This window comes from Ranitomeya variabilis, chromosome 5 (assembly GCF_051348905.1).
Source record: "Ranitomeya variabilis isolate aRanVar5 chromosome 5, aRanVar5.hap1, whole genome shotgun sequence".
Classification (NCBI taxonomy): domain Eukaryota; kingdom Metazoa; phylum Chordata; class Amphibia; order Anura; family Dendrobatidae; genus Ranitomeya; species Ranitomeya variabilis.
Genome location: NC_135236.1, coordinates 465,863,749 through 465,880,045, shown reverse-complemented (window position 1 = coordinate 465,880,045; position 16,297 = coordinate 465,863,749). Strand labels below are relative to the sequence as shown.

Genomic DNA, 16,297 nt, shown 5'->3' with positions numbered 1-16,297 from the left:
GCTCTCTGCGTGCTTCCCTGAGACACTCAGAACAATGAGATGTGATTACGTTGCTCCGAGGATCTCGGGGTCCTTCTGGATCCTGCAGGGAGATGGCTTCTCAGTGCCTGCTGAGTGCAGGGACCTGAGAAGCCTCCTTCACTGCCTGTCAGATCGCTGATCTGACACAGTGCTGTGCAAAGTGTCAGATCAGCGATCTGACTTTATACATTGATGTCCCACCCTGGGACAATGTAAAAAAGTAATAAAAAAAATAGTATAATGTGTAAAAATATATTTTTTAAATTCCTATTTAAAGAAAAAAATAAACAAATATTGTTCAAATACATTTCTTTATGTAAATAAAAAAAAAATAAAAGTACAAAAGTACACATATTTAGCATCGCCGAGTCCGTAACGACCCAACCTATTAAACTGTCCAACTAGTTAACCCCTTCAGTGAACACCATAAAAAAAATGAAGCAAAAAACAATGCCTTTTCATCATACTGCCAAACAAAAAGTGGAATAACACGCAATCAAAAAGACAGATATAAATAACCATGGTACCACTGAAAACATGATTGTGTCTCACAAAAAACAAGCCACCATACAGCATCATTAGTGAAAAAACAAAAACGTTATACCCCTCAGAATAAAGCGATGCAAAAATAATTATTTTTAATTTAAAATAGTTTTTATTGTATAAAAGTGCCAAAGCATAAAAAAGATATAAAGGAGGTATCGCTGTAATCATACTGATCCGAGGAATAAAACTGCTTTATCAATTTTACCACCTGCGGAACGGTATAAATGCCCCACCTAAAAGAAATTCATGAATTGCTTTTTTTGTTCATTCTGCCTCACAAACATTGTAATAATAAGAGATCAAAAAATGTCATGTGCCCGAAAATGGTACCAATAAAAACATCAACTCGTCCCAAAAAAACAAGACCTCACATGACTCTGTGGACCTAAATATGGAAAAATTGTAGCTCTCAAAATGTAGTGATGCAAAAACTATTTTTTGCAATAAAAAGCATCTTTTAGTGTGTGACAGCTGCCAAACATAAAAACCCACTATAAAAACCCGCTTTAAATAGTAAATCAAACCCCCCTTTATCACCCCCTTAGTTAGGGAAAAATAATAAAATAAAAAAATGTATTTATTTCCATTTTCCCATTAGGGTTAGGGATAAATTTAGGGTTAGGGTTGGGGCTTAAGTTAGGGTTAGGGTTGGGGCTAAACTTGGGGTTAGGGTATGGATTACATTTACAATTGGAGTTAGGGTTGGGATTAGGGTTGGGCTTAGGGTTAGGGGTGTGTCATGGTTAGGGGTGTGGTTAGGCTTATGGTTAGGGTTGGGATTAGAGTTAGGGATGTGTTGGGGTTAGAGGTTTGTTGGGGTTAGTGGTGTGGTTAGGGTTGGGATTGGCGTTAAGGGCATGTTTGGGTTAGGGGTGTGGTTAAGGTTATGGTTAGAGTTGGGATAAGGGTTAGGGTGTGTTCGGGTTAGGGTTGGAGTTAGAATTGGGGGTTTCCACTGTTTAGTCACATCAGGGGCTCTTCAAACGCAACATCACGTCTGTTCTCAAAAGGAAAAACGGTTCTCCTTCCCTTCCGAGCTCTGCCGTGCGCCCAAACAGTGGTTTACCCCCACATATGGGGTATCAGCGTGCTCAGGACAAATTGGACAACAACTTTTGGGGTCCAATTTCTTCTGTTAGGGCTCCTTCTCACTTGCAAGAAATACGTCTGTGTCTCGCTGGTTAAAACTCAGTTCTGGCACCAGCACTCCAGAGTGGAGCATGCAGCTCCATGTATTGCTGTGCGACCGCATGCTCCGATCTGGAGTGCCGGCGCTATAGCAGGGTTTTAACCTGCGAGACTGGTACGTATTTCTCGCAAGTGAGAAGGAGCCCTTACTGTGACACCCCAGGGTCCTGGTTGTCACACTGGCATTGCTTTCATCATGGGGAGAGTGATGTCACACTTGGAAGCGATGGAAGATTCCTCTTAACAGGTAATTAGCACATACAACACCGTTCTAACTCCAGGCCAGAATGTGGAGCTCTACAACTTCAGGGGAGTTGCTCTCTCTGTTCGGTAGGAGCAGTCAGTTGCTAGGCAGTTGCTAGGCAGTTGGGAAGATTTAGTCAGTTGGTGCTGGACAGCAGGCTGGAGCAGTCTGAGGCAGAAGGATGGGTGAGGGGCCGTACATCCTGAGGTGCTGAAGCTCCTAGATAGGGAGATACAGAAGAAAGAACAGCCTTTAGCTAACGTGCCGGAGGGCGAAGCACAGGAGTGTGGCAACAAGGGAGAATAGCTGGGACTGGGCTGCATCCATGATTGAGCGCAGACACCGGTAGCCAGAGACCGAGGCTTTTGTGGGACTCTAAGACACATAGCAGAAACCGGAAGGACAGCTGGATTATACATCACCTGTTCACCCTAACACCCAGGAGACACAGTGACACATAGAGCCCGGGTCATGATAGAGACCCTGTAAAAAGGCTCAAGTCACCTGTCATACGGGTTTGTGTCCCATTTACACAAAGGACAGAGATAACTGAGATAACTGAGAGGACCTTGCTACAAAGCCATAGCCAGTAAAGGACTATAACAACACAGCGCTAGAAGGAAGGCTTTTAACTCCACCTGATGATGCTGGACTCTGAACTTGCTTCCTAGCCGGCCGGACCCTGCCTGTACCTGTGATCTAGTGCCCTGGACTGTGGCTACCTGTTGCCATCAGTAAACCAGGCAAAAAGACTGCACAACTGTGCTTTTCGTTCTTTACTGCACCACTCACCATCCTCCATCTATTCACCGGGAGCCCTGGGGTCCTACTTCACCTGTGGGAAGTTATACCATCTGGCTGCCATAACATCGCCCCAGAGGACCCTTTTAAGCAGCGTTGGTCATCCCTGACCGAATACCACAATTGGCATCACGAACATTTATTGTTTTTCAAATCCCTTTAAATACTATCCCTTTAACATGGGCGTCCAGGGCCAAGGACTGGGTCACCTCCACCATGACAAGTCTCTTTAAGTAACGGACCCAGTACCGAGTACCCCACGGCCCTGGCTGGCATTACATTTCCCTTCGGAAAATTACATTTTGGGGGGCTAAAAAATAATTTTTGTGTGAAAAAAATGATATTTTATTTTCATGGCTCTACATTAAAAACTTCTGTGAAGCACTTGTGGGTTTAAAGTGCTCACCACACATCTAAATAAGTTCCTTAGGGGGGTCTACTTTCCAAAATGGTGTCACTTGTGGGGGTTTTCACTGTTTAGGCACATCAGGGGCTCTCCAAACGCGACGTGGCATCCGATCTCAATTCCAGCCAGGTTTGCACTGAAAAGTCAAACTTTTGGAGTCCAATTTCTCCTGTTACCCTTGGTAAAATAAAACAAATACATTTTTAGCGAAAAAAAGTGAAATGTTTATTTTTTTAAACACTCCAAAAGTTCCTGTGAAACACCTGAAGGGTTAATAAACTTCTTGAATGTCGTTTTGAGCACCTTCAGGGGTGCAGTTTTTAGAATGGTGTAAATTTTTGGTATTTTCTATCATATAGACCCCTCAAAGTGACTTCAAATGTGATGTGGTCCCTAAAAAAAAATGGTGTTGTGAAAATGAGAAATCGCTGGTCAAATTTTAACCCTTATAAGTTACTAACACAAAAAAATTTTGGTTCCAAAATTGTGCGGATGTAAATTAGACATGAGGGAAATGTGGGAAATGTTACTTATTAACCCCTTCCTGACATCAGACGTACTATCCCGTCGAGGTGGGGTGGGCCCCCATGACCGCCGACGGGATAGTACGTCATACGCGATCGGCCGCGCTCACGGGGGGAGCGCGGCCGATCGCGGCCGGGTGTCGGCTGCATATCGCAGCTGACATCCGGCACTATGTGCCAGGAGCGGTCACGGACAGCCCCCGGCACATTAACCCCCGGCACACCGCGATCAAACATGATCGCGGTGTACCGGCGGTACAGGGAAGCATCGCGCAGGGAGGGGGCTCCCTGCGTGCTTCCCTGAGACGATCGGTACAAGGTGATGTACTCACCTCGTACCGAACGTCTTCTCCCTGCAGGCCCCGGATCCAAAATGGCCGAGGGGCAGTATCCGGGTCCTGCAGGGAGCACTTCCGGGTCGGAGCAGGCTGCAGATGAAAGCTGCAGCCTGCTCCGATGAAAGTATGATCGCCGATCTGATAGAGTGCTGTGCACACTATCAGATCTGCGATCTGTGATGTCCCCCCCTGGGACAAAGTAAAAAAGTAAAAAAAAAAATTTCCACATGTGTAAAAAAAAATAAAAAAAAATTCCTAAATAAATAATAATAAAAAAAAAAATATTATTCCCATAAATACATTTCTTTATCTAAAAAAAACAAACAAAAACAATAAAAGTACACATATTTAGTATCGCCGCGTCCGTAATGACCCAACCTATAAAACTGGCCCACTAGTTAACCCCTTCAGTAAACACCATAAGAAAAAAAAAAAAAAAACGAGGCAAAAAACAACGCTTTATTACCATACCGCCGAACAAAAAGTGGAATAACACACGATCAAAAAGACGGATATAAATAACCATGTTACCGCTGAAAACGACATCTTGTCCCGCAAAAAACGAGCTGCCATACAGCATCATCAGCAAAAAAATAAAAAAGTTATAGTCCTCAGAATAAAGCGATGCAAAAATAATTATTTTTTCTATAAAATAGTTTTTATCGTATAAAAGCGTCAAAACATAAAAAATGATATAAATGAGGTATCGCTGTAATCGTACTGACCCGACGAATAAAACTGCTTTATCAATTTTACCAAGCGCAGAACGGTATAAACGCCTCTCCCAAAAGAAATTCATGAATAGCTGGTTTTTGGTTATTCTGCCTCACAAAAATCGGAATAAAAAGTGATAAAAAATGGTCACGTGTCCGAAAATGTTACCAATAAAAACGTCAACTCGTCCCGCAAAAAACAAGACCTCACATGACTCTGTGGACCAAAATGTGGAAAAATTATAGGTCTCAAAATGTGGAGACGCAAAAACTTTTTTGCTATAAAAAGCGTCTTTTAGTCTGGTTTCACACTTGCGTTTTTATCTGCATGCGTTTTTTAAAAAAACCACATGTGTGAAAAAATGCATGTAAACGCGGTAAAACGCATGCGTTTTTATAGAAAAACACAAGAAAACAAGAAAAAAACAAAAAACCCTAACCCTACCCCTAACCTGAAATACGTGGCACTGAAATACGTGGCACTGAAATATACGTTTATATACGTATATACGTATATAAGTGCCACGATATTTCAGTGGCCACGTATATAAGTGCCACGTATTTAAGTGCCACGTATTTAAGTGCCACGTATTTCAGTGCCACGTATTTAAGTGCCACGTATTTCAGTGCCACGTATTTATGTGCCACGTATTTTTCAGTGCCTGAAATACATGGCACTGAAATGTCGTGGCACTGAAATATCGTGGCACTGAAATATCGTGGCACTGAAGTATTTACGTGCCACGTATTTTTCAGTGCCTGAAATACGTGGCACTGAAATACGTGGCACTGAAATATCGTGGCACTGAAATACGTGGCACTTAAATACGTGGCACTTAAATACGTGGCTCTTAAATACGTGGCACTTATATACGTGGCACTTATATACGTGGCACTTATGACTGTCAGAAAATGTTCAGTAAACGGTTAGGGGTGAGGTTAGGGGTAGGGTTTCAGGTAGAATTGGGGAGTTTCCACTGTTCAGGCACATCAGGGGCTCTCCAAACGCGACATGGCGTCCAATCTCAATTCCAGCCAATTCTGCGTTGAAAAAGTAAAACAGTGCTCCTTCCCTTCCGAGCTCTCCCGTGCGTCCAAAAAGGGGTTTACCCCAACATATGGGGTATCAGCGTACTAGGGACAAATTGAACAACAACTTCTGGGGTCCAAGTTCTCTTGTTATCCTTGGGAAAATAAAAATTTGGGGGGCTAAAAATCTTTTTTGTGGGAAAAAAAATATGTTTTATTTTCACGGCTCTGCGTTGTAAACTGTAGTGAAACACTTGGGGGTTCAAAGTTCTCACAACACATCTAGATAAGTTCCTTGGGGGGTCTAGTTTACAATATGGGGTCACTTGTGGGGGGTTTGTACTGTTTGGGTACATCAGGGGCTCTGCAAATGCAACGTGACGCCTGCAGACCAATCCATTTAAGTCTGCATTCCAAATGGCGCTCCTTCCCTTCCGAGCTCTGTCATGCGCCCAAACAGTGGTTCCCCCCCACATAGGGGGTATCAGCGTACTCAGGACAAATTGGACAACAACTTTTAGGGTCCAATTTATCCTGATACCCTTGTGAAAATACAAAACTGGGGGCTAAAAAATCATTTTAGTGAAAAAAAAAAATAATTTTTATTTTCACGGCTCTGCGTTATAAACTGTAGTGAAACACTTGGGGGTTCAAAGTTCTCACAACACATCTAGATAAGTTCCTTGGGGGGTCTAGTTTCCAATATGGGGTCACTTGTGGGGGGTTTGTACTGTTTGGGTACATCAGGGGCTCTGCAAATGCAACGTGACGCCTGCAGACCAATCCATTTAAGTCTGCATTCCAAATGGCGCTCCTTCCCTTCCGAGCTCTGTCATGCGCCCAAACAGTGGTTCCCCCCCACATAGGGGGTATCAGCGTACTCAGGACAAATTGGACAACAACTTTTATGGTCCAATTTATCCTGATACCCTTGTGAAAATACAAAACTGGGGGCTAAAAAATCATTTTTGTGAAAAAAAAAATAATTTTTATTTTCACGGCTCTGCGTTATAAACTGTAGTGAAACACTTGGGGGTTCAAAGTTCTCACAACACATCTAGATAAGTTCCTTGGGGGGTCTAGTTTCCAATATGGGGTCACTTGTGGGGGGTTTGTACTGTTTGGGTACATCAGGGGCTCTGCAAATGCAACGTGACGCCTGCAGACCAATCCATTTAAGTCTGCATTCCAAATGGCGCTCCTTCCCTTCCGAGCTCTGTCATGCGCCCAAACAGTGGTTCCCCCCCACATAGGGGGTATCAGCGTACTCAGGACAAATTGGACAACAATGTTTAGGGTCCAAATTATCCTGATACCCTTGTGAAAATACAAAACTGGGGGCTAAAAAATCATTTTTGTGAAAAAAAAAATAATTTTTATTTTCACGGCTCTGCGTTATAAACTGTAGTGAAACACTTGGGGGTTCAAAGCTCTCAAAACACATCTAGATTAGTTCCTTAGGGGGTCTACTTTCCAAAATGGTGTCACTTGTGGGGGGGTTTAATGTTTAGGCACATCAGGGGCTCTCCAAACGCAACATGGCATCCCATCTTAATTCCAGTCAATTTTGCATTGAAAAGTAAAATAGCGCTTCTTCCCTTCTGAGCTCTGCTATGCGCCCAAACAATGGTTTACACCCACATATGGGGTATCGTCGTACTCAGGACAAATTGCACAACAACTTTTGTGGTCTAATTTCTTCTCTTACCCTTGGGGAAATAAAAAAATGGGGGTGAAAAGATCATTTTTGTGAAAAAATATGATTTTTTATTTTTACGGCTCTGCATTATAAACTTCTGTGAAGCACTTGTTGGGTCAAAGTGCTCAACACACATCTAGATAAGTTCCTTAAGGGGTCTACTTTCCAAAATGGTGTCACTCGTGGGGGGTTTCAATGTTTAGGCACATCTCCAAACGCAACATGGCGTCCCATCTCAATTCCAGTCAATTTTGCATTGAAAAGTCAAATGGCGCTCCTTCCCTTCTGAGCTCTGCCCTGCGCCCAAACAATGGTTTACACCCACATATGGGGTATCAGTGTACTCAGGACAAATTGCACAACAATTTTTGGGGTCCAATTTCTTCTCTTACCCTTGGGAAAATAAAAAATTGGGGGTGAAAAGATCATTTTTGTGAAAAAATATGATTTTTTATTTTTACGGCTCTGCATTATAAACTTCTGTAAAGCACTTGTTGGGCCAAAGTGCTCACCACACATCTAGATAAGTTCCTTAGGGGGTCTACTTTCCAAAATGGTGTCACTTGTTAGGGGTTTCAATGTTTAGGCACATCAAGGGCTCTCTAAATGCAACATGGCGTCCCATCTCAATTCCAGTCAATTTTGCATTGAAAAGTCAAATGGCGCTCCTTCCCTTCCGAGCTCTGCCCTGTGCCCAAACAATGGTTTACACCCACATATGGGGTATCAGCGTACTCAGGACAAATTGCACAACAATTTTTGGGGTCCAATTTCTTCTCTCACACTTGGGAAAATAAAAAATTGGGGGTGAAAAGATCATTTTTGTGAAAAAATATGATTTTTTATTTTTACGGCTCTGCATTATAAGCTTCTGTAAAGCACTTGTTGGGTCAAAGTGCTCACCACACATCTAGATAAGTTCCTTAGGGGGTCTACTTTCCAAAATGGTGTCACTTGTTAGGGGTTTCAATGTTTAGGCACATCAGGGGCTCTCCAAATGCAACATGGCGTCCCATCTCAATTCCAGTCAATTTTGCATTGAAAAGTCAAATGGCGCTCCTTTGCTTCCAAGCTCTGCCATGCGCCCAAACTGCGGTTTACCCCCACATATGGGATATCAGCGTACTCAGGACAAATTGTACAACAACTTTTGGGGTCTATTTTCTCCTGTTACCCTTGGTAATATAAAACAAATTGGAGCTGAAATAAATTTTGTGTGAAAAAAAGTTAAATGTTCATTTTTATTTAAACATTCCAAAAATTCCTGTGAAACACCTGAAGGGTTAATAAACTTCTTGAAAGTGGTTTTGAGTACCTTGAGGGGTGCAGTTTTTAGAATGGTGTCACACTTGGGTATTTTCTATCATATAGACCCGTCAAAATGACTTCAAATGAGATGTGGTCCCTAAAAAAAAATGGTGTTGTAATAATGAGAAATTGCTGGTCAACTTTTAACCCTTATAACTCCGTCACAAAAAAAAATTTTGGTTCCAAAATTGTGCTGATGTAAAGTAGACATGTGGGAAATGTTATTTATTAAGTATTTTGTGTGACATATGTCTGTGATTTAAGGGCATAAAAATTCAAAGTTGGAAAATTGCGAAATTTTCAAATTTTTCGCCAAATATTCGTTTTTTTCACAAATAAACTCAAGTTATATCGAAGAAATTTTACCACTAACATGAAGTACAATATGTCACAAGAAAACAATGTCAGAATCGCCAAGATCCGTTGAAGCGTTCCAGAGTTATAACCTCATAAAGGGACAGTGGTCAGAATTGTAAAAATTGGCCCAGTCATTAACGTGCAAACCACCCTTGGGGGTGAAGGGGTTAAGCATTTTGTGTAACATATCTCTGTGATTTTAGGGCATGAAAATTCAAAGTTGAAAAATTGCAACATTTTCGCCAAATTTCCTTTTTTTTCCAGAAATAAACTCAAGTTATATCAAATAAATGTTACCACTAACGTGAAGTACAATATGTCATAAGAAAACAATGTCAGAATCACCGGGATTTATGGAAACATTCCAGAGTTATTACCTCATAAAGGGACAGTGGTCAGAATTGTAAAAATTGGCCAGTTCATTAACATGCAAACCACCCTTAAAGGGTTAAGTGCAGGAACTGGGCAAGTTTAGAATGCTATTAACCTGTACATTAGCCCCATATCTGCAGGTTGATAGCACTTTTTATGTGACAAGTTTCCTTTAAGTGATTTCTCCTTTCATGCTTAGGCCAGGGAGTTTCCCGGTCTTGGAGAACAAATAGTAAAATTTAAGCATAGATGACCATTTTTACCTGCAGTGAAAGGACAGTCTTTTTCAGCTGTAAACCAAATTGTAAGGCTAACTTACATTGGCAGAAGATGTCAAGTAGAGATGATCAAATCAACCATTGTGTTTAGCCTCTTCAATGTATGCCCTCCATTGCAGTGATATCAGAGGCATGGAAGAGACATAAGAAGTCTGGGGTGAGGAAGCCAAGGAGAATGAAAAATGGGCAAAGGAGTAAAAAAGAGGTGGAGAAGACTGGTCTGTAGGGGCAATGGAACAGGTGAGTACTGAGGTGAGTATTTTTATAATTATTTTTTTCATGCACCTCTATGGTTCATGGTGGCATCAGCTGGCTGCTGTTTTGCAGAATTTGTATGGAGCTAATTGCAATTAATATCTGTGCTCCATAGAATTTGAATTTCCACAAATTTGAGGAAAATTGAATTCACCCAAATAAAGTTGCTTTTCTCTAGGGTCAAGGACTTGCTAAGTAAAGAGCCAGATGTTGAAAGTGAGCATAATGTTCCCTGTTCAAAGCCCTCACCATGAAGTGAATGTTCACCCAAATAGCTAGAATTATATTGTCACTCAGTTAAGAGTGTGTATCTTGCCTTGCCAGATAATCTTTTATATGATAGGATTGTGGAAAAAAGACATGGACATCACATTCGACAAATTATACATTGATCTAACGCCACTAGGCAGAAGTTTAAAAAATTGAACATGAGGTTCTTAGTTTAACATTCTGATCAGACTGTATTAAGCCCACTTATTTTTTATATACTCAGCTATCCATTCTCAGAATGCTATGTACTATGCTTTTTAATTCCAGGATAAGTCTGAAACTGAAGTATATATTATCCAGCAGGGGCTATTAGCCAACAAAAAGGAACCAATTCCTAAGATGAAGAGGCAGTTGTGAATATGCATCCAAGTCCTTAAAGAAAACCTGGGAAGGACTGTTAATTAAAGCTACAGCAAGAAGACGGTAGGGTCTTTGGGTTTTCAGAGAGGAAAAATCAGAGAAAGACAAATCCAGAAAGCAGTCAGAAATCAGAGCTACAGTACCGATCAAATGGGGAAGCAAACAGATAAGGGTAAATCCAAGGAGTTGTACAAAAGTCAGAGTAAAGGCAACAAAAACAAGATCAAATACAGGCAGGCAGAAGAGTATATGCATAGGCTAATCCAGCAATCAAGGATGGCAACTAATACTTAAGGGTCATAGGCCTGTTGCTTGCTGCAAAAAGCCTACTAGATGGATTTAGCATTGCAGCATACTCACGGGTTGTAGGTGTGCAGGTTTGAATAGGTGCAAGGTATTTATTTTATATCCACATCAAGGCTTAACTCACAATGGCACTTCAGAACTATCTGGAAATGTTCAGTATAGTTGAATACAGTTCTTTGCTATAGAGCTTGTAATCACTGATCTGAAGGTGTGACAGGTTTATTGCCCTGCATCTATTTGCAGCATCAGAGAGTCCACAGTTTGGGACAGTGGAATTCGCTAGTCGCTATTGTCAATCAATCAGGAGTGCAATATCCCCTGGCAAGCAGAAAGCCCGGAGGATCGGTAGTCATGCACTCCTGAGGTTTGCTGTTGCTAAAACACCTCTATATTTTCATCATCATTTTATGTATTAATCAGGACTAATGACAGTAAGTAGCAACTTCTAGGTTGTATTTTCTAGCTTCAGTACAGGAAATGCATTAAAAATGTTTGTATAAAAAAGTTACTCCAGAAGTCAACAAACGCCCCCGCTACCAAAATATGCCCTACGGTGTACAGAATTGGAAGCACGAATTTGGGGAGGGGGGATAAACATAGTTTTTCAAAGCTCTAGGGTTCAATAAATAACTTCAAAAGCACAGAAAATAGCATCTCAAGCAATAAAATTATTAATCTAAAAAGCCTAAAGCAAATCTAGTTTCATAAAATAAAACAAAAATCGCTAGTTGGGATATGTGAGAAGTATAGGCATGAAGACAAATTTAAATAGAAAAAGAAACGTTCAACATCAGCAGTAAAAAGGAAACTTTAATACTCATTAATAGAAAAAATGCATTTACAATGCAAACAAACAATAATAGAGAAAAGATATCTGGTTTAGACACCCTGTATTTAGTTTCCAGGTATTCCAGAGAGAAGTGCTTGTTAGGATTATACAAAACTCATTCAAAGCAAAGGTCATAATTGCATAGATTTACATTGATAATCGAGATAGTCCTGTGGGAAACGTGACTCAACTTTTGTCAAAACAGCTAAACCCTTAAGAAAACAAAGTAATTAAACAATGTTCAACAAGGAATGGAACAGATTTACCTATATCCTGTTTTTCTGGCTCTTACTGAAACCTGGATCTAGCAGTCAGACACCACTGTTGATGCTGCTCTTTCATATGGTGGACTACACTTTTCTCATACCCCAAGATTGGACAACAGAGCAGGTGGAGGCGTTAGTCTGCTCCTATCAACCAAATGTACCTTCCAACTTATCCCCCAAGTACCCTCACTTGTCTTACCTTACTTTGAAGTCCATGCTGTCAGGATCTACATCCCCTTCTCCATGCGAGTGGCGGTGGTGTATCATCCTCCCGGCCCCTCTCATCAGTTCCTTGATCATTTTGCCACCTGGCTTCAACACTTTCTCTCCTGTGACATCCCCACGCTCATCATGGGTGATTTCAACATCCCCATTGCTCTTTCCCTCTCCCCATCTGCTTCTCACCTTTTATCTCTCTTTTATCTTTTACCTCCTCTTTCGGCCTCTCGCAGCATACTAACTCTCCAATGCATGAAGACGGAAACTCCCTCGACTTGGTCATCTCCCGGCTTTGCTCAGTGGATGATTTCACAAACTCCCCTCTCCCGCTCTCTGACCACAACTTTCTTTCATTCTCTATCAAGAACGGCTATCCCGCACAGGTCACCCCCACTTTCCACACTTATAGAACCATCCAGGCCATTAACCCCTTCACCCCCAAGGGTGGTTTGCACGTTAATGACCGGGCCAATTTTTACAATTCTGACCACTGTCCCTTTATGAGGCTATAACTCTGGAACGCTTTGACGGATCTTGGCGATTCTGACATTGTTTTCTCGTGACATATTGTACTTCATGTTAAAGGTAAAATTTATTCGATATAACTTGCGTTTATTTGTGAAAAAAATGGAAATTTGGCGAAAATTTTGAAAATTTTGCAATTTTCCAACTTTGAATTTTTGTGCCCTTAAATCACAGACATATGTCACGCAAAATACTTAATAAGTAACATTTCCCACATGTCTACTTTACATCAGTACAATTTTGGAACCAAAATTTTTTTTTGTGACGGAGTTATAAGGGTTAAAAGTTGACCAGCAATTTCTCATTTTTACAACACCATTTTTTTTTAGGGACCACATCTCATTTGAAGTCATTTTGAGGGGTCTATATGATAGAAAATACTCAAGTGTGACACCATTCTAAAAACTGCACCCCTCAAGGTGCTCAAAACCACATTCAAGAAGTTTATTAACCCTTCAGGTGTTTCACAGGAATTTTTGGAATGTTTAAATAAAAATGAACATTTAACTTTTTTTCACACAAAATTTATTTCAGCTCCAATTTGTTTTATTTTACCAAGGGTAACAGGAGAAAATGGACCCCCAAAGTTGTTGTACAATTTGTCCTGAGTACGATGATACCCCATATGTGGGTGTAAACCATTGTTTAGGCGCATGGCAGAGCTTGGAAGGGAAGGAGCGCCATTTGACTTTTCAATGCAAAATTGACTGGAATTGAGATGGGACGCCATGTTGCGTTTGGAGAGCCCCTGATGTGCCTAAACATTGAAACTCCCTACAAGTGAAACCATTTTGGAAAGTAGACCCCCTAAGGAACTTATCTAGATGTGTGGTGAGCACTTTGACCCACCAAGTGCTTCACAGAAGTTTATAATGCAGAGCCGTAAAAATAAAAAATCATATTTTTTCACAAAAATGATCTTTTCGCCCCCAATTTTTTATTTTCCCAAGGGTAAGAGAAGAAATTGGACCCCAAAAAATGTTGTGCAATTTGTCCTGAGTACGCTGATACCCCATATGTGGGTGTAAACCATTGTTTGGGCGCATGGCAGAGCTTGGAAGGGAAGGAGCGCCATTTGACTTTTCAATGCAAAATTGACTGGAATTGAGATGGGACGCCATGTTGCGTTTGGAGAGCCCCTGATGTGCCTAAACATTGAAACTCCCTACAAGTGACACCATTTTGGAAAGTAGACCCCCTAAGGAACTTATCTAGATGTGTGGTGAGCACTTTGACCCACCAAGTGCTTCACAGAAGTTTATAATGCAGAGCCGTAAAAATAAAAAATCATATTTTTTCACAAAAATGATCTTTTCGCCCCCAATTTTTTATTTTCCCAAGGGTAAGAGAAGAAATTGGACCCCAAAAAATGTTGTGCAATTTGTCCTGAGTACGCTGATACCCCATATGTGGGTGTAAACCATTGTTTGGGCGCATGGCAGAGCTTGGAAGGGAAGGAGCGCCATTTGACTTTTCAATGCAAAATTGACTGGAATTGAGATGGGACGCCATGTTGCGTTTGGAGAGCCCCTGATGTGCCTAAACATTGAAACTCCCTACAAGTGACACCATTTTGGAAAGTAGACCCCCTAAGGAACTTATCTAGATGTGTGGTGAGCACTTTGACCCACCAAGTGCTTCACAGAAGTTTATAATGCAGAGCCGTAAAAATAAAAAATCATATTTTTTTCACAAAAATGATCTTTTTGCCCCCAATTTTTTATTTTCCCAAGGGTAAGAGAAGAAATTGGACCCCAAAAAATGTTGTGCAATTTGTCCTGAGTACGCTGATACCCCATATGTGGGTGTAAACCATTGTTTGGGCGCATGGCAGAGCTTGGAAGGGAAGGAGCGCCATTTGACTTTTCAATGCAAAATTGACTGGAATTGAGATGGGACGCCATGTTGCGTTTGGAGAGCCCCTGATGTGCCTAAACATTGAAACTCCCTACAAGTGACACCATTTTGGAAAGTAGACCCCCTAAGGAACTTATCTAGATGTGTTTTGAGAGCTTTGAACCCCCAAGTGTTTCACTACAGATTATAACGCAGAGCCGTGAAAATAATTTTTTTTTTTTTTCTCAAAAATGATTTTTTAGCCCCCAGCTTTGTATTTTTACAAGGGTAACAGAATAAATTGGACCCCAAAATTTGTTTTCCAATTTGTCCTGAGTACGCTGATACCCCATATGTGGGGGGGAACCACTGTTTGGGCGCATGACAGAGCTCGGAAGGGAAGGAGCGCCATTTGGAATGCAGACTTAAATGGATTGGTCAGCAGCCGTCACGTTGCATTTGCAGAGCCCCTGATGTACCCAAACAGTACAAACCCCCCACAAGTGACCCCATATTGGAAACTAGACCTCCCAAGGAACTTATCTAGATGTGTTTTGAGAACTTTGAACCCCCAAGTGTTTCACTAAAGTTTATAGCGCAAAGCCGTGAAAATAAAAATTCTTTTTTTTTTTTCACAAAAATGATTTTTTAGCCCCCAGTTTTGTATTTTCACAAGGGTAACAGGATAAATTAGACCCCAAAAGTTGTTGTCCAATTTGTCCTGAGTACGCTGATACCCCATATGTCGGGGGAAACCACTGTTTGGGCGCATGACAGAGCTCGGAAGGGAAGGAGCGCCATTTGGAATGCAGCCTTAAATGGATTGGTCTGCAGGCGTCACGTTGCATTTGCAGAGCCCCTGATGTACCCAAACAGTACAAACCCCCCACAAGTGACCCCATATTGGAAACTAGACCTCCCAAGGAACTTATCTAGATGTGTTGTGAGAACTTTGAACCCCCAAGTGTTTCACTACAGTTTATAATGCAGAGCCGTGAAAATAAAACATCTTTTTTTTCCCACAAAAATGATTTTTAGCCCCCCAAATTTTTATTTTCCTAAGGATAACAAGAGAACTTGGACCCCAGAAGTTGTTGTTCAATTTGTCCCGAGTACGCTGATAACACATATGTTGGGGTAAACCCCTTTTTGGGCGCACGGGAGAGCTCGGAAGGGAAGGAGCACTGTTTTACTTTTTCAACGCAGAATTGGCTGGAATTGAGATTGGACGCCATGTCGCGCTTGGAGAGCCCCTGATGTGCCTGGACAGTGGAAACCCCCCAATTCTACCTGAAACCCTAACCCAAACACACCCCTAACCCTAATCCCAACGGTAACCCTAACCACACCCCTAGCCCTGACACACCCATAATTCTAATCCCAACCCTAATCCAAACGTAAATGTAATCCAAACCCTAACCCTAACTTTAGCCCCAACCCTAACTTTAGCCCCAACCCTAACTTTACCTCCAACCCTAGCCCTAACCCTAACCCTACCCCTAACCCTAACCCTAAACGTGACTGAAATACGTGGCACTGAAATACGTGGCACTGAAATACGTGGCACTGAAATACGTGGCACTGAAATACGTGGCACTGAAATACGT

General features: G+C 41.5%; 1 protein-coding gene across 2 annotated transcripts in view; it reads right to left on the bottom strand.

Annotated features, from left to right (window-relative positions):
* Positions 1-16,297, bottom strand: part of MGAT4C (MGAT4 family member C) — a 393,337-nt gene that overhangs the window by 129,557 nt on the left and 247,483 nt on the right. The window contains exon 3 of one of the 2 annotated variants that reach the window (XM_077265457.1): positions 2,018-2,218. The exons of the other annotated variant lie outside the window; for it this stretch is intronic. The gene's annotated coding sequence lies outside the window, so the exon portion shown is untranslated. The remainder of the gene's footprint in view (positions 1-2,017; positions 2,219-16,297) is intronic. 2 annotated transcript variants of the gene reach the window in all.